Here is a 26,651-nt window from a genome sequence, read left to right as displayed (position 1 = left end):
CAATGCATACAAATGTGGCTTTGGTGGTATCCTTTGGTTAAGAGGAACCCAAGCATTATATATGAAAGATTATTTTGTTAAATTTACCCTACAAATATTCCTTTAGTCTTTTTTTATAGAGCACCACAAAGATCAGAGCCGTAGAGAGCAGTGAAACAAACAATATAGTAATTATGGGAAGATCAGTAACCTTACGGAAATTGGCATCCATGCACTTTGACAAACTTAATTGTTTTGACCAAAATATGAAGGCCATCTCCATGCTGTTATTTGCTATATGCTCACAGATTAGCAGTGGCAGTGATAGTGCTAACAAACATCATAGATGGCACTCTCATATACAGCAAAGGTTAACAAACAAATAGATCAATACGTCCAGGGGTGTGTATCAATGTGTCATGGTTATTTCAATTTCCCAATATCCGTACTCTTTTCAGGATAACTGCATGCCTGAACTACTTCCAACTGTCTTTAATACCTCATAAAAGCCATGGCATCACTCACAGAGAGACTATTTACAGACAGCAGCACATTTCTGCCACATTGACAGCAGCACATCTCACCTCACTGACAGCACCACATTCCCAACTCACTAACAGCAAATCACTGCCTCACTGACAGAAGCCCATCACTTGCTCACTGAGAACAGCAAATTCCCTCCTCACTGACAGCAGCACATCCCCGCCTCACTGACAGCAGCTTATGCCCACTTCACTGAAAGCAGCACATCACTGCCTCACTGAGAGTAGCACATCCCTGCCTCACTGACAGCAACACATCGCTTCCTCATTGACAGCAGCACATCCATGTCTCAATGATAGCAGCACATCCCTGTCTCACTGACAGTAGCACATCCCTGCCTCACTGACAGCAGCATATGCCCACTTCACTGAAAGCAGCACATCACTGCCTCACTGAGAGTAGCACATCACTGCCTCACTGACAGCAGCACATTCCTGCCTCACTGACAGCAACACATCCCTTCCTCACTGACAGCAGCACATCCATGTCTCAATGATAGCAGCACATCCCTGTCTCAATGACAGTAGCACATTCCTGCCTCACTGACAGCAGCACATCACTGCCTCACTGACAGCAGCACATTACTGACTCACTGACAGCACACCATCACTGCCTGCCTGACTGCAACACATCCCTGCCTCACTGACAGCAGCACATTACTGCCTCACTGACAGCAGCACATCCCTACCTCACTGATAGCAGCACATCCCAGCCTCACTGACAACACCACTTCCCTGTCTCACTGACAGCAGCACATCCCTGCCTCACTGACAACAGCACTTCCTTGTCTCACTGACAGCAGCACATCCTTGCCTCACTGACAACACCACTTCCCTGTTTCACTGACAGCAGCACATCTCTGTCTCACTGACAGCAGCACTTGCCCACCTAACTGACAGCAGCACATTACTGCCTCACTGACAGCGGCACATCCCCGACCTCACTGACAGCAGCACACCACTGCCTCACTGATAGCAGCACATCCCTACCTCACTGATAGCAGCACATCCCTACCTCACTGATAGCAGCACATCCCTGCCTCACTGACAGCACCACTTCCCTGTCTCACTGACAGCAGCACATCTCTGTCTCACTGACAGACGCACTTGCCCACCTAACTGACAGCAGCACATTACTGCTTTACTGACAGCAGCACATCCCTGCCTCACTGACAGCACCATGTCCCCATTTCACTGACAGCAACACATCCCTGCCTCACTTACAGCAGCACATCCCACCTCACTGATAGCAGCACATCCCACCTCACAGCAGCACATCGCCGCCTCACTGACAGACATACACATTTCTGATAAAAAAAAGTTCAACTGTTTTAGGGGTATATGTATTTAGCCTTGGAGAGAGTTCATTTGGACAGAGATAACTATTTCAATGGCCTATGTACTAAGCATTGGAGAGAGATAAAGTGAATGAAGATAAAGTAGCAAATAACCTGCTCCTGTCTTTTTTAAACCCATCCAGTAACATAACATTTATGAGCTGATCGGCTGGTACTTTACCTGCATCCACTTTCTCTAGCTCAAAGAATTAGTAAATAGACCCCATAAGTGACATGTACAGTATATGGACCACATCATTATTTATTCCCTTTGGTTTGTCCAACCTGATTTAGCACTTCAAAAGTTATTTTGGTGAATGACAATGTATCTTTTGTTTTAGATACAAGTACAACACAAACAACAAAAGTAACAAATTCTAAAACAACATCCATTTCTCCAATGTCCTGTAAGTGCTTGTAGGATTTATCTAAGTATTTTGAAGGAAATGTAATATAGTATAGTATATAACAGGTGTGAAGGCTTTATGTAATTAGTTTGTGCTTATTTCTTACATGACAATTGGTTTTTGACTTTGATGATCGCTATACATATTTTTGCAGTACTACTAGTATTGGTTATTGCATAGGTGTTTCAGAAATATTACATGTTCTAATTCTCCAGAAACTCTTTTTTTTTTTAAATAGTAAAATTTAGAATTAAGGTGGTCCATCTTTCTTTGCAGGCATGCATGTATTTTCAATAGTAGTAGTTATTATTTTTTTATTTTTGTAAAACCAAATCCCTAGTCTGAAACAGAATTTATACACCTGGCGCCGTCACTGATTAAGTCAGAGCAGCTAATCTCGGGGATTTGATCCCAATATCACCAAATATATAGAAATGAACAAAGAAATATGAGACTGCGCTTTGACTTAAAAAAATAAAATATATATATATTAATACGTTAAAAATACACTACAATACATAGATACCGGCCAGTATCCTAATCAGGGGTGTATCTAGGGGTCTGAGCGCCCCTGGCAAAGTAAGGAACTGGCACCCCCCACCTCCCCCACCCAGGGACACAGAGGGGGGAGTTACAGATAGGCTGAGGTCAGGGACACTGAGGGTAAATTACAGGGAGGGTGCGGGTATGGACAATGAGGTGGACGGCTTACAGGGAGGCTGAGGTCAGGGACACTGAGGGGCAATTACAGGGAGGGTGTGGGCAGGGACACTGAGGGGGAATTACAGGAGTGTGTGGGCAGGGACACTAAGGGGGAATTATGGGGAGGGAACAGGCAGGGACACTGAGATGGAATTAGAGGAGGGTGTGGGCAGGGACACTGAGCGGGGAGTCACAGGAAGACGTAGGTCAGGGACACTAAGGGGGAATTACAGGGAGGGTTTGGGCAGGAAAAAGAGAGGGAAGGGTACAGGGAGGCTGAGGTCAGGGAAACTGAGAGGCAATTACAGAGAGGGTGCGGGAGGGGACACTAAGGACAAATTATTAGGAGGGTGCGGGCAGGGACACTGAGATGGAATTATGGGGAGGGTGCAGGCAGGGACACTGAGGAGCAGTGCCGTAACTAGACATTTTAGCGCTGTGTGCAAGAAACAGCCTCAGCGCACCTGTAGGTGTGTGCCAAAATTATAGGGGTGTGGCTTTATGTGTTAGGGGCGTGGCAAAAAAATAATACCAATTCATATTACGCTGCACAGTGTCCTCCATTAATCAAATGACGCCGCTTACACACATTACGCCAGGTAGAGCCCCATTTTACACATTACTCCAGGTAGAGCCCCTATTACACATTACGGCAGGCAGAGCTCCCTTTTACATGTTACGGCAGGCAGAGCTCCCTTTTACATGTTACGGCAGGCAGAGCTCCCTTTTACACATTACGGCAGAACGAGCTTCCTTTTACACGTTACGGCAGGCAGATCTCACTCTTACACATTACGGCAGACAGAGCTCCCCTTTACACGTTACAGCAGGCAGAGCTCCCTTTTACACTGTACATGCGGTTCTCTTTCCTCAGTGCCTCTGTACTGTGGGCCAAGAACACTCGGCACACACCTAGCTAGTGACTACAGCCCTGTACAAAAATCATGAGAACTCGAAGGTAGGCAATGTCTGCTCTCCAGCTATGGTGGAAGCACAAGTCCAAGCATGCTCTATCATGTAATGTCTGTCAGGGCATGATGAGACTTGTAGTTCCACAGCATCAGGACCAAGGCACTTCTCTCCTCTCATCTTTTGAAGGGCTGGCATGAAAAGTCCCTACCATTTGATGCTGTTCTGCTCACCCAGTTGTAGTTGTGTGACTGCTGCATGATCCTAATCTCATAGGACACTGTCAATCCATTGCCCAGAGACCAGGCCACTCACTGACAAGCACAGGCTGGGACAGAGGGGCTTCTTAGGTGCAGTACAGTAGTTCGCTGGCCGCTCACTGCCACTGTGTGTGGTTGTAGATCTAGAGATTTTCAGCTGGCATGTCCCCTGGGCGTACAGGTCTAAAGGAGTGCAGAAGATCGTCAATGTAACCTCCAGGCAGGAGGGGGAGGACATGACTGCCGGGTTGCCGTTGTATGCACTGCATTGTAACTTTGGCAGGAGCGGGTGCGAGGTGAGGATCGGGCACTACAGCAACCTGCAGCTCACTTTAACCTACAGTGGTGGCGGTGGCGGAGGGGATCGGGCAGTATTGCCGCGGTTCATTATAACCTCTGGTGGAGGGGGGGAGAGTAGTCTGGCTGCACTGTAAGCTCATGATTCCGAGGGTGGGGGCTGGGCTTTAACTACCGCAGGCTCACATTGCATTGCGGAACTACGGGGGGTTACCAGCATGTGCATGTGCGCTGTATGCCAGGTACCACTGGCACACACCTAGTTGAGGCCCTGCTGAGGAGGAATTACGAGGAGGGTGCGGGCAGGGACACTAAGATGGAATTACAGGGAGGGTGCCACCACGGACACTGAGGAGGAATTACGAGGAGGGTGCGGGCAGGGACACTGAAATGGAATTACGGGGAGGGTGCAGGCAGGGAGACTGAGGGGGAATTACGAGGAGTGTGCAGGCAGGGACACTGAGGGGGAATATCGGTTAGGGTGCTGGTAGGGACACTGAGAGGGAATTTTGGGAAGGGTGTGGGCAGGGACACTGAGAGGGAATTACAGGAGTGTATGAGCAGGGTCACTGAGGGGGCAGTTACAGGGATGGTGCAGGCAGTGACACTAAGGGGGAATTACAAGGAAGGTGTGGACAGGGGCACCGAGGAGATATATACACACATACATACAGTTTAAAACCCCTCTCTAGGTGTGATTGCACTACATGTCCCAGCAAATCCAATTGACAGCTGGACAGGCAGTCACTGGTCTAGATACCTCTCCATACAGAGCTCTTTGTAAGCTGTGATCCAGACTGCCAGGACACACCATACAGTGCAGCTATGGTACCGCAGAAAATGTACAGGTATGCTCAGGCTGCACTGCTGACTGGTGCTGACTGTAGTGGCTGGTGTTTGGTGACAGACCGCGTGGGACCAATGAGAAGGGGAGCGGATGAGGAAGAGGAGGTGCCTCGCCCCTCCCCATACCTGGAAGTGCCCTGCTCCCCAGCTATATACATCATTGTGACTGTAGTCACAGAGTGTCAGAGTGCAATACGCTTTTGAGAGTCTGGCAGTGGATGAGCACTGCTAAGGGATGTACCCAGTGAGAACTACTATGTCATTCTACCCCCTGGTGCGGGTTGATCTGCCAGACGGCACCCCCCTCTTGGCCGGCGCCCTTGGCAAGTGCCATCCTGGCCAATAGGAAGATACACCCCTGATCCTAATACACATATATTACATATAAAAAAATGTTTTATATAGTATAACACCACTACAGCAATATAAACCAAATCGTCCTATAATAGGATAATATATTAGTAGCAGTACCGAATGAGATGTCAATTAAAAAGTAAAGCTGGATTTGGTCTCAAAAAATAAATGAGCACACCATGTACCACACCAAAGCTTTTCCTACGGTGTTAATGCTTTTTCCAATGGTTAGTATTGAGAGCTTAAAGCTTCGTGCAATAAGCACATGCATAAACTTCCATATAAGGGGTCAGTACCCAGCAGATATAATTAAAAGCATCCTGCCATGCAGTCACTGACAATGTCTCTCCAAATGATGATGTATACAAGCAGCTGTATTGAGAGCTCAAAGTTAATGCAATAAGCACATGCATACACTCCAATGTAGGGTTAATAACCAGCAGAGATTTATAGAAAGCACCATGCACTGCAGTCACTGACAATAACTCTCCCAGTGATGTAATACTCAAACAGCTGTATTTAAAAGCTCAAAATTCATGCAATATGCACATGCAGAGGCTCCAGCAGACAGGGTCAGACTCCAGCAGATATACTGTATTAGAAAACATTTTGCGGTGTATTCATTAACAATACATCTCCCAGTGTTATCTTTAAGCAAGCAGCTTTTATCCTAAGCTTGTCTCACTGGTAGGTATTTCTGCTAGCTCCTTCCCCCAAACAATAGGGTCTGCTGATGATAGCTGTGGCCGGCCGGCTCTGGAGTTTTTTTACACAGGCAGAGAATGCTGCAGTGTCTGTACTAGTGTCTTGTCCTGTCCCAAATGTGTTTCTCCGCCTCCAAGTGGGTGTTGGCAGCTACCATATGAGCGCAGTCTCATATTTCTTTGTTCAAATCCCTAGTCTGTCCTTTGATCATTATCTGAGATATTTGATATAAAAAAAAAACTTTTCCAATATTATTTTTTTGTTCTTTAAATCTGTTACATTGAAATTTACAGTTGGGTTTTAAACAATGCAGCCAAAAATATGAAAGTTCATAATCATATCTATAAAACCAATTGTCTTTCTACTTCTAGCCACCACTCAGGAAACAGAGATCACTTCCATATATACAACTCCTTCTAGAACAGGTTATTATGAAATGTATAATTTCTCAACTAGCATTTTCCCAACTCACCTGACTTTTCTGTATCTGAACCAAAACCTGGCTTAAATCTATTAAGGAGATATAGTCTCAACCAAGTTCCAGGTTGGATCTTTCTGCGCTTCAGAATTTGTGTTTTTAATCCGAATTTTGAGTTTTGGATTGCAAAAATTGCATGATTTTAGCTTCTTTTTTTTTTACCCATTTTGAGAAATCCAAAACCCAAGATTCAGATTTGAAATACAAATTCCAAACCAAAACACTAGAAGGTGGTTTTGTAAATCCAAAACTTGACGATTATCTTACTGTACTGTATAAAACAAATTTATATCATGAATTGCAAATTTTCATCTTCAAACTAATGAGAAAAATTGAGAATGTAATATTTGATTTCATGAATGGGTTGAAAAAATATTAAGATAATAAAGCTCTTTAGACATTTAATCGTATTTCATGGAACATGCACTCCATTAGTTTACAAAAAGGACATATACAGTATATGGACTCTGGGGCAGATGGACTAAGTCTTGAAAAGAGATAAAGTGTAGAGAGATTAAGGGGTCTATTTACTAACCCTTTGATAGAGATAAAGTGGACAGAGATAAAGTACCAGCCAATCAGATCCTAACTGACATGTCACAGACTGTTTGAAAAAAGACAGTTATGAGCTGATTGTTTGGTAGTTTATAGGTTGGTACAAATCAGGCCAATATCATCACAATTTACCATGCTAAAACAACAATGTGTGCATATCGTTTGATGTGGGCGCTCAATTGCATGCTCTACCAGATCTCATGTGATATCTTCTGGTTGGCAGTGCCACACAGCCAACTGGATGGTATCGCCTGCAGTGCTGTGCATATTAATGAAGGATGGAATGACATATCATTCTGTCATTTATTAAATCATCTGATGTGTATGGCCAATCAGGGTAGGTATGGGTTAAAGGGAAATTGTCCCGACCATCAGCCTGTTTGGCCGTCGTTTTGATGTGTACCCTACCTCTCTACAATGCCACTTGAACACTGTACAATACTGTTTAACAGCTCATTTAATAAACTTGACTGTACACAGAGACTAAAGATATGATTGTGTTTTTGAAGTTGAGACTCCACAGTACATACCATACACAATTAAAAACTCAATCACATAACACTGTCTGCTATCAGACCTGGCATATTCACAATGTAAAATGTGGGAAATGCCTATATTAATCTGCACATAGTTTGGAAAAATAATACAAGACAAAAAATTGTAAAATTAAACCTTTTCAAACCTTATTTGCTCATCCAAAAATTCAGTCACATGAAGACTTAACAGTATTTTGTTTCAATTAATACAGTAAAACATATGAATGTCATATACAGTATCTCAACTCTAAAACCAAATGTATGTCTTCTTTTAGCCACCACGAAAGAAATGATGGTAACCTCCATTGCCACAACTCCTTACAACACAGGTTATTATGAAATTTTATAAAATTTATAAAGAATAATACTAAATATTTGACAATTGCTTTGCTGCAGTTACATTAAAATACAACAATGATCAAGCCACATACCGTAGGAGTAAAACAAATCCTTTAAAATAGATGTGTCCATCCTGTATATGCATTTTGTCAAACTGCTCTAAGGAGAACATAAGGACAGCATTGGGATAGTGAGTTAAACCTCCTAGACTAGGGGGCTGACCTGAATTGGGTATCAGATGTTTGTGATCACTCTATAGGATATGGGTTTGGGGGTGGAGCTTCAGCCTAGAAACTGGTTTGGTTTTTTTCTTCCAGCCTCTTTTCCTTTGTCTTTCCACCCTCCCACCCTCTTTTTTATTTGTATTGAGACTGTTTTGATTTTCATTACTATTTCATTATTGGAAAAGAGCGGCGGGTTCACTATGTTTGGGATAGTAGCTACAATTAGATGGATCTGGTGTTTTTAGGTGCACTCACCTACATTGACTGTTGTATCTGCTGGACCACACTACGCAGGGCAGCGTCATCACCCTTCCGGGTGGGTAGTCAAGGAAGAAGGTCTGAGTGGATACCTCTGTCTTGTTGTTAGTTAGGTTGGTTACAGTTATTTGGTTAGTGTGGTTAGTTTTGGGATTGTCCTTGGTGGTCAGACGTTCTTTTTTTTCCAACCATACTTCAATTATTATACTTTATCCTTTCATTCTTTCAGGTTTCAAGGATATAGTAGATTTTAATAAATAGATAAAACACTTTCCTGCCAAATGCAAGTCTCAGTGTTGTTATTTTAATTATGATAATGGTTTAAGTGGTTGCTGGAACACAATCAGGGCAAGCATCAGCCATTGGGAGGTTTAATAGCCCCATTTGGCATGCTATGGACTTTTTGTGACTCAGCTGTGCCATGCATCCCACCACCAACTTTTCACAAAATATTCTTCTCAGTGGCAATGCTAATGTGGCAAAGTGATGATGCACGGGTACCCGGACACTGGGGCAGGAACAGCATGCATCTTCTGTGTGCAACTGTAAAAATGTAAAAGACACAGGTGTAAAACACCTTAGCCACTCCATTCTTTTTGCCATGTTTCAATGTGCTTAAACAAATGTACTAATCCTAAATGTCGAGTACACTAGAAGCAACTTTGTATTCGGTTATGACAAATAAGATGCATCATTTAGAAAAAGGTATGAAAGTCTGGGAATCGATAACAACGGCACAAAGTATAAGTTGCACCAAGCGATATACTGTATGGTGCAAACATAAAAAGTGTTTCAAATGACAAATTCTTGAAGATGGTCCATCTTCCTTCCGAGCTTCTAACTCTTTTGAATATTAGTAATTCTCATCTTGTGTAAATAAAATTCCACACAATTTCCTTTGATCTGTGTCTGTGATGTCTGATATTTAAAATAAGCCATTAAACCATTTCAAACTACATTGTTGATCCTTAAAACTCTATCGCATTGAGACTTTTAGTTTTTTTTTTTGCGTACTGCAGTAGATGCTATGGATTTCACCTTTCTCATCCCTAAATTCATTATTATTTTATCTTTTAGCCACCACTAAGGAAACAGTGATCACTTCCGTGGCCACAACTCCTTATAGCGCAGGTTATCATGACATTTTAAATATTTTCTCCAGAATAATGTAAAATATTTTACAATTGTTAATCTGTGCGTATGCTAAATTCCTATACATCATAGGAGTACACAGATGCCAACACGTGGTGGCTGCTCTGGGACTTCCCCCCTCTGCCGGGTATCGGACTACCTCCTCCACCCCTTGCTGTGGGACATAAACTGCTCACATGGGCTATATCATAATGTGGCGGAGGGGAGAAGTCCTACAGTGGCACCTCCGTGTCGGCTTCTGCGAGTGCCTATGCTATGCATTATATACATTTTGATCCCACTCATATTGCCTTATGCAAAATCAAGTTCAATAGAGTGAACCAGTACTGGTTGGACAGTTGTGTGATCATTTATCATTATACTGTACTGTATTAATGTCTCTTAAGTTCTGAAAACACCCAAAAACAAGCTTGCATCCAACTGGGGATTGTCCTACCTGCTGCTGCTGGGATGAATCTTTATAATACTGTTTAAGCCTTGTAAAATGGTCTTCATATGTATGGCCCTACCAAGACCCCTGTGAAACCATATGCAGGCTTGAGAAGGAAAATGGCAAGAACATGGATATTACAGTAACAATATCACATGGATACTGGATTATACTGATTGACAGGTTCTTTATTTAGAAAAAGAGTAATAGATTGAATTCTTATTGGGTGCACATTTTCCCAAAATACAATTAAAATATAACCTTTAATGTAGAATTTTTTTAAATTATTGACAAACCCCACATTAACATTGCCTATTAGGCTAGCTAGAGCGAAGTATAAAGTTAGTGATAGAAATTGTATGATGTGCAGGGGACTCCTGCTGCCATAGCGGTGCCATCTGCTAATTATAGGACCCCACTCTCCAAGCCTGGAGAGCAACGTACAGCCAGGACCCAACATCCAAAGTTCATGATTGAATCTACATCAGGACACACCAACTAAACAATACCATTCCAATATGGACATGGAATCCACAAATACCAAGGGGGGACTATTTGATATCACTGTTTTATGCTATTTTATTTCAGATTATTTGCTTGCTTTATTCTATAAATGAATACATATTTGTATCCATTTTTCTGAAACACTATAGCAGTAGGAACTGCACTTACAGGCTACTTAGAGTCTCAGATAGAATTATAAATCACAGAATAAAATTGTCAAAATTGACAAGCAAGATAGCAACATTTCATTTGGTGAATAGTTGTAGAATATATACCACATAATACGGTTGATAAAAATATACATGCAGAAAATATAATGCAGTATCTATATGAAGAAATTAAGACAGGACACATGAAACAATTTTATCCATTTTTTATTTTGTTCACAATACACATTTTTTCTTTATATCACGTCACACAATTTCAATCACTAACTTTATACTTTGCTCTAGCTAGCCCCGTAGTGGGCTAATTGGTTATACAACAATTAAATTAGCCTAATAGGCAATGTTAATGTGAGGTTTGTCAATAATTGAAAAAAAATTGTACCATTAAAGGTTATATTTTAATTGTATTTTGGGAAAATGTGCACCCAATCTGAATTCAATCTTTTTCTCTTTTTCAAAATTTATTTAGTTTGCTTGCAATTGGAGAGTGGCACTTGATCATACTGCTGACATATTAATAACAAGATGTTAGTTCTTGTACCACAATGCAAATTCTGTTTCTCCTGTGTAAACAATATGAGCCGCATTCCAGCACAGGAGATCACTGGGATCTCATGAAACATTTCTGCTAAGATCAGCTTTGTATACAGTAGCTCACAATGACATTCACAAACATATAGGATACCACTGAGTCAGCGCTGAATGGAGGTCAAGATCGATCGTATTCTTATAATCTCTTACTCTTTAGTCCAATAGACCGGAAAAGGAAAGAGAAATGTGGAACATAGTGCAGTACCTTAAGTTAAAAGGTTTTAATTCACAAAATTACACCACACATTAACATAAAATATCCTGGATAACACTGCTTAGTTATCATTAAAATTACAGCCTATGCTGTTGGGCATTCTTTGGTGGACTCAATCCGACATAGATACAGGTAGTGGGTAATTACCAGAACAAGGTAGAAACTGGCAAAGTACAGTTCCACAGGCGTGCCGACGTCAGGCCTTTCCAGCTGCAGCAGGAGAGTCTATCTGATTCACAGAGGGAGCTGACCTGGAGAAAGACCCAGGCAGGGTCGGAACGCGTGGGTGCCCCAGTGGACCTAACTGACCAGAGGAGGACGTGGTATCATCAATGCCAGACCAAGAGGGCTGAACTGACACCAGATAGACTCTCCTGCTGCAGCTGGAAAGGCCTGACGTCGGCACGCCTGTGGAACTGTACTTTGCCAGTTTCTACCTTGTTCTGGTAATTACCCACTACCTGTATCTATGTCGGATTGAGTCTACCAAAGAATGCCCAACAGCATAGGCTGTAATTTTAATGATAACTAAGCAGTGTTATCCAGGATATTTTATGTTAATGTGTGGTGTAATTTGTGTGAATTAAAACCTTTTAACTTAAGGTACTGCACTATGTTCCACATTTCTCTTTCCTTTTCCGGTCTATTGGACTAAAGAGTAAGAGATTATAAGAATACGATCGATCTTGACCTCCATTCAGCGCTGACTCAGTGGTATCCTATATGTTTGTGAATGTCTGTGTGATTTGAGGGTGGAGGAACCTCGTTAGTGATACCCGAATAGCAGCTGTAGACAGCGCACTGATATCCAACACATTCTTGTTACTTTGTAGTAGCTCACAATGGCCCTCATTCCGAGTTGATCGCTTGCTAGCTGCTTTTAGCAGCAGTGCACACGCTAGGCTGCCGCCCTCTGGGAGTGTATCTTAGCTTAGCAAAAGTGCTAATGAAAGATTAGCAGAATTGCTCGAAAATCTTTTCCTGCAGTTTCTGAGTAGCTTCAGACCTATTCCTAGATTGTGATCACCTCAGTCCGTTTAGTTCCTGCTTTGATGTCACAAACACGCCCTGCGTTCGGCCAGCCACTCCCCCGTTTCCCCAGCCACTCCTGCGTTTTAGCCTGACACGCCAGTGTTTTTTTAGCACACTCCCGGAAAACGCTCAGTTACCACCCAGAAACACCCACTTCCTGTCAATCACACACCGATCAGCAGAGCGACTGAAAAGCGTCACTCGTCCCTTTGTAAAATTGCTTAGTTTTGTGTGAAATTACTTGGTGCATGTGCCCTGCGGCCCATACGCATGCGTAGAACAGCCAATTTTTAGCCTGATCGCTATGCTGCGAAAAACGGCAGCGAGCGATCAACTCGGAATGACCCCCAATAGCCGAGATGATTGCAAATGACAGTTTGTGCACTGATGCCTGGTTTTGCTGTAATTAATTGTATTAATGATGAGATCAGTATTTAGTTTGCTAATACAATTGATGGATGAAGTAACCGTAAAATTAGCAAAACAGATCATACAGTACTATAAAACTGTTCTATATGTATATATAACATATATATGTATTTCTTTATATCTTATTTTAGCCAACAGTACGAGTCCTGAGATTTCATTGACTACTGAGACTCCCACAACCATCCCATGTCCATAGGTGTGCGCAGGGGGGGTTCCTGGTGCGCACAGGCACCCCCTAATGTCCGGCACCCCTATCTCACATGCCTGATGCAGCGATCGCCGAGCAGGCTGATTACTGTCCCCTCTGCGCTGCACCCTGTCAGGACTGTATTACTGACCGGATGCCTGGGTTAATCAAGGGTGCCACTGCCACTGGCTTTCAAACTCTTGGCTCCACTTCCATGTACAAAAACAGCGTGATGTGATGTGATTACGTCATGCTGCTTGCACTCCCACCCACCACACCCGCCACATGCCCACCTCTCTCATTCTATGCTATGCCAACACCAGCCACTGATGAGGATCAGCATGCAGCCAGCGTTCCTCTTAGGAAGACAAATTCAATACTGGCAGGCGGTCGGCAGCAGCATTGACACATAACTCGTTTTTCCAGCAGCAGCAGTAGTAGTCTGCGACTGTCAGTGTCAGTGAGTTACTGCAGCTTGCTGGGGAAAGAGAGGGGGAGCCAGACCAGGCTGAGGAGGAGCAGTGTAATTGCAGTGAGTGCCATCAGGGGTGTTTGTTTGGTGCACACCACAATATCTGACAATGTATCTGCTTTATTAGGATTGGTACAAGGGTGGTATTTTATATTGCGTTGACCGTCAATAGATGGTGCTAGACACGCCCAAAAGGTGGTGCTAGACACACCCCTACGACGGTGCACCCCCTAATAAAATGTGCTGTGCACGCCTATGCCCATGTCCATGTACCTGCCTAAATTTTCTTCTGAAATTCTGTGTCCGGCCGACTTACTGTTCTCCATGTTTATGTGAGATCCTAATCTTTCCATAAAATTATTAACAGTTTTATATTACTCTCTGGTATCCTACTTATCATTGGTTAGGCCAGTTATCCCTGGTCTGGAAAGAGAAGGATCTAGTCATTTTTGGGGTGGGATAGCTTCAAGCTCTAGTCATGGCTTTTGCAATATGTACAAATGTGGCTTTGTTGGTTTCCTTTGGTTAACAGGAGTCCATGCATCAGATAAGTAAAATATGAAATATTGCTTTGTTATATTTACCCTACAACTATTCTGTTAGTCTTTTATTATAGGACACCACAAAGATCAGTGCTGTAGAAAGTAGTGAAACATATAGTATATTAATTATGGGATAATTAGTAACCTTACGGAAATTGGCATCCATGCACTTTGGCAAACTTAATTGTTTTGACCAAAATACAAAGGCCAACTTCATACTGTTATTTGCTATACACTCACAGATTAGCAGTGGCAGTGATAGTGCTAACAAACATCATAGATGGCACTCTCATATACAGCAAATGTTCAAAAACATATATATCAATACGTCCAGGGGTTGTGTATCAATGTTTCATGGTTATTTAAATAATTTCATCAGGATGGTGTGTTATCTTGACAGTAGTCCTACTAACATAATTGGACACACTAGATCCAGGGGCAAATGCAGGATTTGTGAAGGGGGGTTTCCAATGTAAGTGTGGAGCCATGAATAGGTGGGGCAGGACTGAAGTGAAACTATATGTGTACATAAATATATAGCACACACACCTTTTTCACTTATTACGCACATACATCTTTCACTTTATACGCACACACACACACACTTCTTTCACCTATTACAAACACACCTTTCGCTTGTTATGCACACAAACATCTCTCACTTTATACGCATACACACCTTTCACTTATTACGACACACATCTTTCACTCATTACAAATACACACACAGGGGTAAATTTACTAAGATTCGTATTTTCCCGTTTCAGGTCAAAGTTCAATCACGAATGACATCGAAAGTGTAAAACTGCAACTTTTTGAATTTTTTACGATGGATTTACTAAGCTGTCGTATTCGGGTTTTTCTTTTCTTCCGATGTCGATGTCATTCGTGTTTTTTTTGTGTTTTTTACGGCAGTGATTAGCAAAACACTGCCGACTTTTTTACAATTAATCTCGGCCGGATCTGTGTGATCCGTGCTGGGGTTCTATATTTTTTTTTTTTTAATTAAACACTGTAAAATTTAAAAAAAAAATTGCGTGGGGTCCCCCCTCCTAAGCATAACCAGCCTCGGGCTCTTTGAGCCGATCCTGGTTGCAGAAATATTGGGAAAAAAATGACAGGGGTTCCCCCATATTTAAGCAACCAGCATCGGGCTCTGCGCCTGGTCCTGGTCCCAAAAATACGGGGGACAAAAAGAGTAGGGGTCCCCCGTATTTTTAAAACCAGCACCGGGCTCCACTAGCTGGACAGATAATGCCACAGCCGGGGGTCACTTTTATATAGTGCCCTGCGGCCGTGGCATCAAAAATCCAACTAGTCACTCCTGGCCGGGGTACCCTGGGGGAGTGGGGACCCCTTCAATCAAGGGGTCCCCCCCCCAGCCACCCAAGGGCCAGGGGTGAAGCCCGAGGCTGTCCCCCCCCATCCAATGGGCTGCGGATGGGGAGGCTGATAGCCTTTGTTGTAAAAGAAAAGATATTGTTTTTAGTAGCAGTACTACAAGGCCCAGCAAGCCTCCCCCGCATGCTGGTACTTGGAGAACCACAAGTACCAGCATGCGACGGAAAAACGGGCCCGCTGGTACCTGTAGTACTACTACTAAAAAAATACCCAAAAAAAGACAAGACACACACACCGTGAAAGTATAATTTTATTACATACATACACACATACATACATACTTACCTTATGTTCCCACGCAGGTCGGTCCTCTTCTCCAGTAGAATCCAAGGGGTACCTGTTGAAGAAATTATACTCACGAGATCCAGGGGTCCAGGCTCCTCGGGAAATCCAGGGGTAATCCACGTACTTGAAAAAAAAAAAAAAACGGTGTCCCGACCACGAACTGAAAGGGGACCCATGTTTGCACATGGGTCACCTTTCCACGAATGCCAGAAACCCACTTTGACTTCTGTCTAAGTGGGTTTCTTCAGCCAATCAGGGAGCGCCACGTTGTAGCACTCTCCTGATCAGCTGTGTGCTCCTGCCCTGCGGTTGACCTAAAGTGACGTCACCGCTGAGCAAGAAAGTTCCCATCATTGGTTACAATGTAGCGCATAGGCGCTACATTGTAACACTGCCGTGTGCTGCCTGTCAGTGAGGACAGGAGCACACAGCTGATCAGGAGAGTGCTACAACGTGGCGCTCCCTGATTGGCTGAAGAAACCCACTTAGACAGAAGTCAAAGTGGGTTTCTGGCATTCGTGGAAAGGTGACCCATGTGCAAACATGGGTCCCCTTTCAGTTCGTGGTCGGGACACCGTTTTTTCCGTTTTTTTTTTTTTTTCAAGTACGTGGATTACCCCTGGATTTCCCGAGGAGCCTGGACCCCTGGATCTCGTGAGTATAATTTCTTCAACAGGTACCCCTTGGATTCTACTGGAGAAGAGGACCGACCTGCGTGGGAACATAAGGTAAGTATGTATGTATGTGTGTATGTATGTAATAAAATTATACTTTCACGGTGTGTGTGTCTTGTCTTTTTTTGGGTATTTTTTTAGTAGTAGTACTACAGGTACCAGCGGGCCCGTTTTTCCGTCGCATGCTGGTACTTGTGGTTCTCCAAGTACCAGCATGCGGGGGAGGCTTGCTGGGCCTTGTAGTACTGCTACTAAAAACAATATCTTTTCTTTTACAACAAAGGCTATCAGCCTCCCCATCCGCAGCCCATTGGATGGGGGGGGGACAGCCTCGGGCTTCACCCCTGGCCCTTGGGTGGCTGGGGGGGGGACCCCTTGACTGAAGGGGTCCCAACTCCCCCAGGGTACCCCGGCCAGGAGTGACTAGTTGGATTTTTGATGCCACGGCCGCAGGGCACTATATAAAAGTGACCCCCGGCTGTGGCATTATCTGTCCAGCTAGTGGAGCCCGGTGCTGGTTTTAAAAATACGGGGGACCCCTACTCTTTTTGTCCCCCGTATTTTTGGGACCAGGACCAGGCGCAGAGCCCGATGCTGGTTGCTTAAATATGGGGGAACCCCTGTCATTTTTTTTCCCATATTTCTGCAACCAGGATCGGCTCAAAGAGCCCGAGGCTGGTTATGCTTAGGAGGGGGGACCCCACGCAATTTTTTTTGAAAAAATAAGCACTTTCCCACCCCTTCCCACTGATATACATGCACGGATCTCATGGATCCGTGCATGCCTATCCAATCACGAATAAAAAAAAAAGGTCTGGTTTTTTTTAGCACTTTTTTACGAGTTGTAATTTTTCACGGCAGTGTTTGTTTGTTTTTTGCTTTGCACTTCTTAGTAAATGACCGAGATTCATACTTAAACAGCCGCGTTTTGACCGATGGTGTATTCATTCGTAATTTTTTACTTGGACTTGCAAAAAATTACGAATGCCCTCATCTCTGCCGTGATTAGTGTTTAGTAAATTACCGAGATGACACTTTGATGAAAAAACGGCATCTCGGTCAAAATCGGGAGCTTAGTAAATTTCCCCCACACTCTTTACTTAATAACACACACACTCTTTACTTAATAACACACACACACTTTACTTAAGCACACTCACCCCCCCCCACACACACACACACACACACGCTCTCTTTACTTAATAACACACACACTTTACTTAATAACACACACACTTTACTTAATGATACACACACACACACACACACACACACACTCTTTACTTAATAACACACACATTCTCCTTTCCCCTCTCCCCTATATCACTTGAAAATTTAAACCCAGGGGGCTGCTGTCAGCATGTATTACAGATTACCCCCCCCCCCCCCCCGCGCACCTCCCACTTGAGCCACACACACAGTGCAGGCTTTTGAGTATGATCCATGCACTGCGTTACCTGTGACTGTGCCGTGGCCGGGACGGAAGAGGAGAGTGCTTCTCCCGGCCAGCACTAGTAACACGTGACCTGCTGTGCTCTCCAGCTCCACCTACAGCCCGCTGCCAGCAGCTTTTTGAATACGAGGAGGCAGCTTCAGTGTTATTAAGCAGCTCCTCCGTTTAATGGAAAAAAAAACGATCAGCTGGGCGATGGATTGAAGGGCAGGGGTGGTTTCTAGGTACTCAGAAACCCCCTCTGCATGCGCTAGTGAGATCACATGGCTGTGCATTTTTTCCCAATGACCACACCATTCCCAGGGTAACTGCACGCCTGAACTACTTCCAACTGTCAGCAAAACCTCATCAAAGCCACAGCATCACTCACTGAGAGACTATTCACAGAAAGGCAGCACATTCCTGCCTCACTGACAGCACCATATCACTGTCTCACTGACAGCACCATATCACTGTCTCACTGACAGCTGCACATCACTAACTCACTGACAGCACAGAGCACTACCTCACTGACAGCAGCACATCCGTGCTTAACTTACAGCAGCGCATCTCTGCCTCACTGACAGCAGCACATCACTACCTCACTGACAGCAGCACATACCTACCTAACTGAGAGCAGCAAATCCCTGCCTCAGTGACAGCAGCACATCCTTGCCTCAGTGACAGCAGCACATCTCTGCATAATAGACAGCCCACAGCACTACCTCACTGACAGCACCTCATCCCTGCCTGACAGCAATGCATCACTGCCACACTGACAGCAGCACATCACTACCTCACTGGCAGCAGCACATCCCTACCTAACTGAGAGCAGCAAATCCTGCCTCAGTGACAGCTGCACATCCCTGTCTCACTGACAGCAGCACATCACTACCTCACTGACAGCAGCACATCACTACCTCACTGACAGCAGCACATCCCTGCATAATTGACTGCACACAGCACTACCTCACTGACAGCAGCTCATCCCTGCCTAACTGACAGCAATGCATCACTGCCACACTGAGAGTAGCGCATCACTAGCTCACTGACAGAAGCACACCCTGCCTCACTGAGAGCACACATAACTACCTCACTAAGAGCAGCAAACCCTGCCTCACTGACAGCAGCACATCCCTGCCTTCCTGAAAGCAAAATATCCCTGACAGCAGATTCTCACACCTTCACTGACAGGATTACTTCCCTGATTCACTGACAGCAGCGCATCCCTGCCTCACTGACAGTAGAGTCTCATCACCTCACTAACAGCAACACATCCCTGTCTTACTGACAGCCTCTATAACAGCAGTAAATCCCTGCCTCACTGACAGCAGCACATCCCTGCCTCACTGACAGCAGCAACTCCTTGCCTCACTGATAGCAGCACATCCCCACCTTACTGACAGCAGCACATCTCATCCATGCCTCACTGACAACATCACAGTGCATCCCTGCCTCACTGACAGCCTCCATGACAGCAGCACATCCCTGCCTCACTGACAGCAGCGCTTCACTGCCTCACTGACAGCAGGAGTCTATTTACTAAGCCATGGACAGAGATAAAGTAGCAACCAATTAGCTCCTGTCTTTTTTAAACCAATCTAGTAATATAGCAGTTATGAGCTGATCTGCTGGTACTTTATCTCCATCCACTTTCTCTATCTCTAGACCCCTCTGTGACTTATACAGTATATGGACCATATCATTATATATTTCCTTTGGTTTGTCCAACCTGACTTACTACTTCAGAAGGTTCTCTTATTGAATGACAGTGTATCTTTTGTTTTAGATACAAGTACAACACAAGTAACTACTTCTAAATCAACATCCGTTTCTCCAATGTCCTGTGTCTGTAGGATTTGTCTAATTATGTTGTTAGAAATATATTATAATTTGTGGTTTGTGACTTTGATGATCACTGTAAATCTTTTTGCTGTACTACTAGTACTGTTTATAGCATACAGTAGGTATTTCAGAAATAATAAATATTCTAATCTTCTAATCCCCCAGAAATGAATAACTCAGTTTTGATTTGAAAAAGTTAAATATAGACTTAAGTTGGTCCATCTTCCTTTCCATACATGTATGTCTTTCCTATAGTAGTATTTATTATTATTATTATTATTATTATTATTATTATTTGTTTTGTATACCCAAATCCCTAGACTGTCCTTTGATCATTATCTGAGATATTTGAAATAAAAATAGAAAAACCTTTTCCAATATTATTTTCTTGTTCTTTAAATTAATTGCATTGAGATTTACAGTTGAATTTTAAACAATGCAATGAAAAATATGAGAGGTCATAATCATATCTCTAAAACCAAATGTCTTTCTTTTTCTAGCCACCACTCATGAAACAGAGATCACTTCCATATCTACAACTCCTTCTAGAACAGGTTATTATGAAATGTATAACTAGCGTAGTGATACAATATTGTTTGAAAGCTCCTTCAGTTAATTTGTCTGTACACATCGTATTAAAGGAAATGATCATTATTACCCAGGATTGGACTGGCCCACAGAGGTATAAGGGAAACCCCCGGTGGGCTCCTCTACCCCTCCTCTCCTCTACTGATGAGGCTCCATGCTGTGTACTTAAATTACACATAATACGTAGTTACCTTTATACTGCAGAGGACAATGGTATATTTCCTACAGTGCATTGGTGTTATTAATCTGGTACATTACATGCGCTATCAGTATTTACTATTTATACTTATTAAAGGGCCCAGACTATTCACTCGCTAATGGTTATCCAAACCTCTGTGGAGACTAGCCACTCCCTTACACATGGGCCCCTACCACTACTAATACTGCTGCAATCCCCCCGGTGGGCCTTTCGTACTTCAGTCTGACACTGTTATTACCCATAATGCATGGATAAAATACATGACCGTAGTCATGGTCCATTTTCCACATCTGATATGGGCAATCACTGCAGTTCCTAGATAGGAAATACATAAGGGAAAACGTTATAACAAAGCACATCGCAACTAGAAATGTGCAGTTTGGCTCTCTAGGAATCCCAACCCACCCAAATTTTCTGTATCTGAACCAAAACCCGGTTTAAATCTACTAAGGAGACCCAGCCTCAGCCAAGTTCCAGGTCGGATCTTTCTGTGCTTCAGAATTTGGGTTTTTAATCTGGATTTTCAGTTTTGGACTGCAAAAATTACATGATTTTAGCTTTGATTTAGCCATTTGGAGAAATGCAAAACCTAAGATTCGGATTTTAAATACAATTTCTGAGCTATAGGGTGGTTTTATAAAAGAAAAACATGGCAATGAAATTAGAGTCAAAACATGAGATTATGCACACATCTGTTATCAAAAAGCACTCTCTATTGTCATACTGTATATTGCAAATGTATATCATTAATTTAAAATTTTCATATCCAAACTAATGAGAAAAATTGTGAATGTTTTATTTTACTTCATAAATGGGTTAAAAAAATAGATAATAAAGGTCTTTGTATGTGACAGTTAATCGTATATCATGGAACATGGACTACATTAGGTTACAAAAAGGACATACTGTACATAGGGACTATGGGGCAGATGTACTAATCCTTGGAAAGAGATAAAGTGGAGTGTGATTAAGGGGTCTATTTACTAAGCCTTTGATAGAGCTAAAGTACGAGCCAATCAGCTCTATACTATCATGTCACAGGCTGTGTTTGAAAAATGACAATTAGAAGCTAATAGTTTGGTAGTTTATAGATTGGTACAAATGAGGCCAATATCATGACAATTTGCCATGATGTAATGATAAATCATGCATATTGTCTGATGTATGAGCTGAATTGCATGTTCCAGCAGGTCTCATGTGATATCTTCTGGTTTGCCCCGCTGCATGGCCAACTGGATGATATCGCCTGTGGTACTGTGCATATTAATGAAGAATGGAATAATTTATTATTCCGTCATTCATTAAATCATCTCATGTGTATGGCCAATCAGGGTTGGTCCGGGAAGAAGGGAAATTGTCTCAACCATCGGCCCGTTTGGCAGTTGTTCTGATGATTACCTTACCTCTCTTCAACGTATCACTCTACAAGGCTAAGTATATCTGCCCCTATATCGTATTTATTCAGTGTATAGCACCTGACCTAGCAGTTTACTATGTTCCCTAGACAAATTTTAAATTACTTATGTTTTAGATTCCGGCACACCTCAACCCATAGAAGTAACAACTTCTATGAAAACACCTAGTTCTCCAATTTCAAGTAAGTGGCAATAAGATTTCTTTTAATATATAGAAGAAAATATGTTTTCTATGTAATACTGTAGATGTGAAATCTCTATTTATTAAGTATACTTAAATTATTGTTTTTCACATGCATATTCATGTGTGAGTTTGATGTAGGAAATTGTTTAAATGTATTTACAATCATGGCCATAACAAATGAATTCTGATACATTATAAGTTAAGTAATTTCTAAATGCAATTTTATTTTTAATCTTTTTAGCCACTGCTAAGAAAATAGTGATGTCTTCCATGTCTACAACTCCTTCCAGTACAGGTTTTTATTACATTTTGTATTATTACTAATTGTTATATTGCGGGCTCACAAAATACTTGTAGGTTTTAAGTAATGATCTCATTCATATTGCCCTAAACCAAGTCAAATTACCCAGAGTGGACACATACTTTTCTGAAAATTGTGGGACTGCTACTTACAGTATTACATTAATGTCTCTTTTAACAAATTAAATAACAAAAAATGGCTTGTATTTATTAGAGGATTGTCCCACTTATCAATATTGTTCACACTGTACAAAATATGTACTTTAAGATACTGTACAAAACATGGACAAAGTGTCATCAATTGTGCAGGCTTGCCAAGACCCTTGTGAAGATGTAATTAGTCTAAACATTGTACAGTCTGTCATTTTAATCAATTACTTTCTCATTACCCAGTTCAAATTATATAGAATATGCACATCACTGCCTCACTGACAGCAACACATCCCTGCCTCACTGACAGCAGTACATCCCTGCCTCCCTGACAGCAGCACATCACTGCCTCACTGATAGCAGTGCATTACTGCCTCACTGACAGCAGCTCATCACTGCCTCAGTGACAGCAGCTCATTACTGCCTCACTGACAGCAGCGCATCACTGCCTCACTCACAGCAGCACATCACTGCCTCACTCACCGCAGCACATTCCTAGCTCACTCACAGCAGCACATCCCTTCTCCACTGTAAACACCACATCTGTGCCTCACTGACAGCAGCACATCCCTGCCTCACTGACAGTCTCTCTGACAGCAGCACATCCCTGCCTCACTGACAGTCTCTCTGACAGCAGTACATCCCTGCCTAACTGACAGCAGCACATTTCTAGCTCACTCACAGCAGCACATCCCTTCTCCACTGTAAACACCACATCTGTGCCTCACTGACAGTCTCTCTGACAGCAGCACCTCCATGCCTAACTGACAGCAGCACAGCGCATTCTGCCTCACTGACTGCAGCACATCCCTGCCTCACTGACAGCAGTGCATCACTGCCTCACTGACAGAAGGGGGTAAATTTGTTAAGATGGGAGTTCTATTTAAGATAGGATGTTGCCCATAGCAACCAATCAGATTCCAGGTATTATCTTCTAGAAGGTGCTAGATAAATGATAAGTAGAATTTGATTGGTTGCTATGAGCAACATCCCATCTTAAATAAAAATCCCATTTTAGTAAATTTACCCCCAGAAGTCTATGTACTAAGCCTTGGAGTGAGACAAAGTGGATAGAGATAAAGTAGCAACCAATTAGCTCCTATCTTTTTTCAAACCAATCTAGTAACATAGCAGTTATGAGCTGATCTGCTGGTACTTTATCTCCATCCACTTTCCCTATCTCTAGACCCCTCAGTGACATACAGTATACAGTATATGGACCATATCATTATATATTTTCTTTGGTTTGTCCAACCTGATTTAGCACTTCAAAAGTTTCTCTTGTTGAATGAAAATGTATCTTTTTTTTAGATACAAGTACAACACAATTAACTACTTCTAAAACAACCTCTGCTTCTCCAATGTCCTGTAAGTGTTTGTAGGATTTGTCTAATTATGTCATTAGAAATATAATATAATATGTGACTTGTGACATTGATGATCACTGTAAATCTTTTTACTGTACTACTAGTATTGTTTATAGCATACAGTAGGTGTTTCAGAACTATTACATATTCTAATCTTCTTATCCCCCAGAAACTAATAACTCAGTTTTGAGTTGAAATAGTTAAATATAGACTTAAGTTGGTCCATCTTCCTTTCCATACATGTATGTTTTTCCTATAGTAGTGGTTATTATTATTATTATTATTATTATTTATTTATTTATTTATTTATTTTTTTGTAAACCCAAATCCCTAGTCTGTCCTTTGATCATTATCTAAGATATCTGAAATTTAAAATAAAAACAAAAAAAAGTTTCCTGTACTCTTTTCTTGTTCTTTAAATTAATCACAATGAGATTTACAGTTGGGTTTAAACAATGCAATGAAAAATATGAAAGTTCATAATTATATCTCTAAATCCAAATGTCTTTCTTCTTCTAGCCACCACTCAGGAAACAGAGATCACTTCCATATCTACAACTACTTATAGAACAGGTTATTATACAATGTATTATTTATCAACTATCATAGTGGTACTATATTGTTTGAAAGCTCCTTCAGTTAATTTGTCTATACACATTGTACTAGAGGAAATGATAATTATTACCTTTAAGGCATGGATAACATACATGACTGTAGTCATGGTCCATTTTACACATCTGATATGGACAATCACTGCAGTTCATTCCTAGATGGGACATACATAAGTGAAAACATTATAACAAAGCACATAGAACTTTAAATGTGTGGTTTGACTGTCTAGGAATCCCAACCCACCCGAATGTTCTATATCTACTAAGGAGATCCAGTCTCAGCCAAGTTCCAGTTGTGATCTTCCTGCGCTTCAGAATTTGGATTTTTAATCTGAATTTTGAGTTTTGGATTGCAGATATTACATGATTTTAGCTTTGATTTAACCATTTTGAGAAATGCAGAACCCAAGATTTGGATTTTAAATTTAATTTCCAAACAAAACACTGGTGGTCGGTTTTATAAAACCAAAACATGGCAATGAAATTAGAGTCAAAACATGAGATTCCGCACACATCTCTAAATTGAGAATTTTATATTTTATTTCATATATAGGTTGAAAAAATATGTAGATAATAAAGATCTTTAGATGTGACATTTAATCATATATCCTGGAACATGCAATTAATTCGGTTAAAAAAAAGTACATAATGTATATATGGACTGTGGGGCAGATGTGCTAAGCCTTGGAAAAAGATAAAGTGGAGAGGGATTAAGGGGTCTATTTACTAAGGCTTTTATAGAGATAAAGTGGACAGAGATAATGTACCTGCCAATCAGCTCCTTACTACCATTTCACAGGCTGTGTTTGAAAAATGACAGTTAGAAGCTGATAGTTTGGTACGTTATAGGTTGGTACAAATGAGGCCAATATCATGACAATTTGCAATGATGAAATGACAAACCGTGCAAATTGTCTGATGTATGCGCTGAATTGCATGTTCCAGCAGGTCTCATGTGATATCTTCTGGCTTGCCATGCTGCATGGCCAACTGGATGATATCGCCTGTGGTACTGTGCATATTAATGAAGGATGGAATAATTTATTATTCTGTCGTTCATTAAATCATTTGATGTGTATGGCCAATCAGGGTTGGTCCGGGAAGAAGGGAAATTGTTCCAACCATCGGCCCATTTGGCGGTTGTTCTGATGTTTACCCTACCTCTCTTCAATGTATCACTCTACAAGGCTAAGTATATCTGCCCCTATATCATATTTATTCAGTGTATAACACCTGAGCTAGCAGTTTACCATGTTCCCTAGACAAATGTTTAAATTACTTATGTTTTAGATTCCGGCATACCCCAACCCATAGAAGTAACAACTTCTATGAAAACACCTAGTTCTCCAATTTCAAGTAAGTGGCAATAAGATTTGTTTTAGTATATATAAGAAAATATAAGTTTTGTATTAGTATGTAATACTGTAGATGTGAAATCTCTATTTATTAAGTATACATACATGCTTGTTTTTCACATGCATATACATGTGTGATTTTGATTTAGGAAATTGTTTACAGTTATTTACAATCATGGCCATAACAAATGTATTCTGATACATTAAAAGTTAAGTAATCAATTTCCCCAGAATTTGTAACAAATTTCACATAAAAGTGGTCCATCTTCCTTCCAGTCTACTAAGTCAAATATTTATTTGGTTAAATTCAAAATACCCAGATTATTCTTTGATCTTTGGATGTGATGTGTAATATTTAAATTGTGAAATGAAGCCAATTCAAACTGTATTGCGGATC

This window comes from Pseudophryne corroboree, chromosome 8, assembly GCF_028390025.1.
Source record: "Pseudophryne corroboree isolate aPseCor3 chromosome 8, aPseCor3.hap2, whole genome shotgun sequence".
Taxonomy (NCBI): domain Eukaryota; kingdom Metazoa; phylum Chordata; class Amphibia; order Anura; family Myobatrachidae; genus Pseudophryne; species Pseudophryne corroboree.
Note: the sequence above shows the minus strand (reverse complement) of the source record.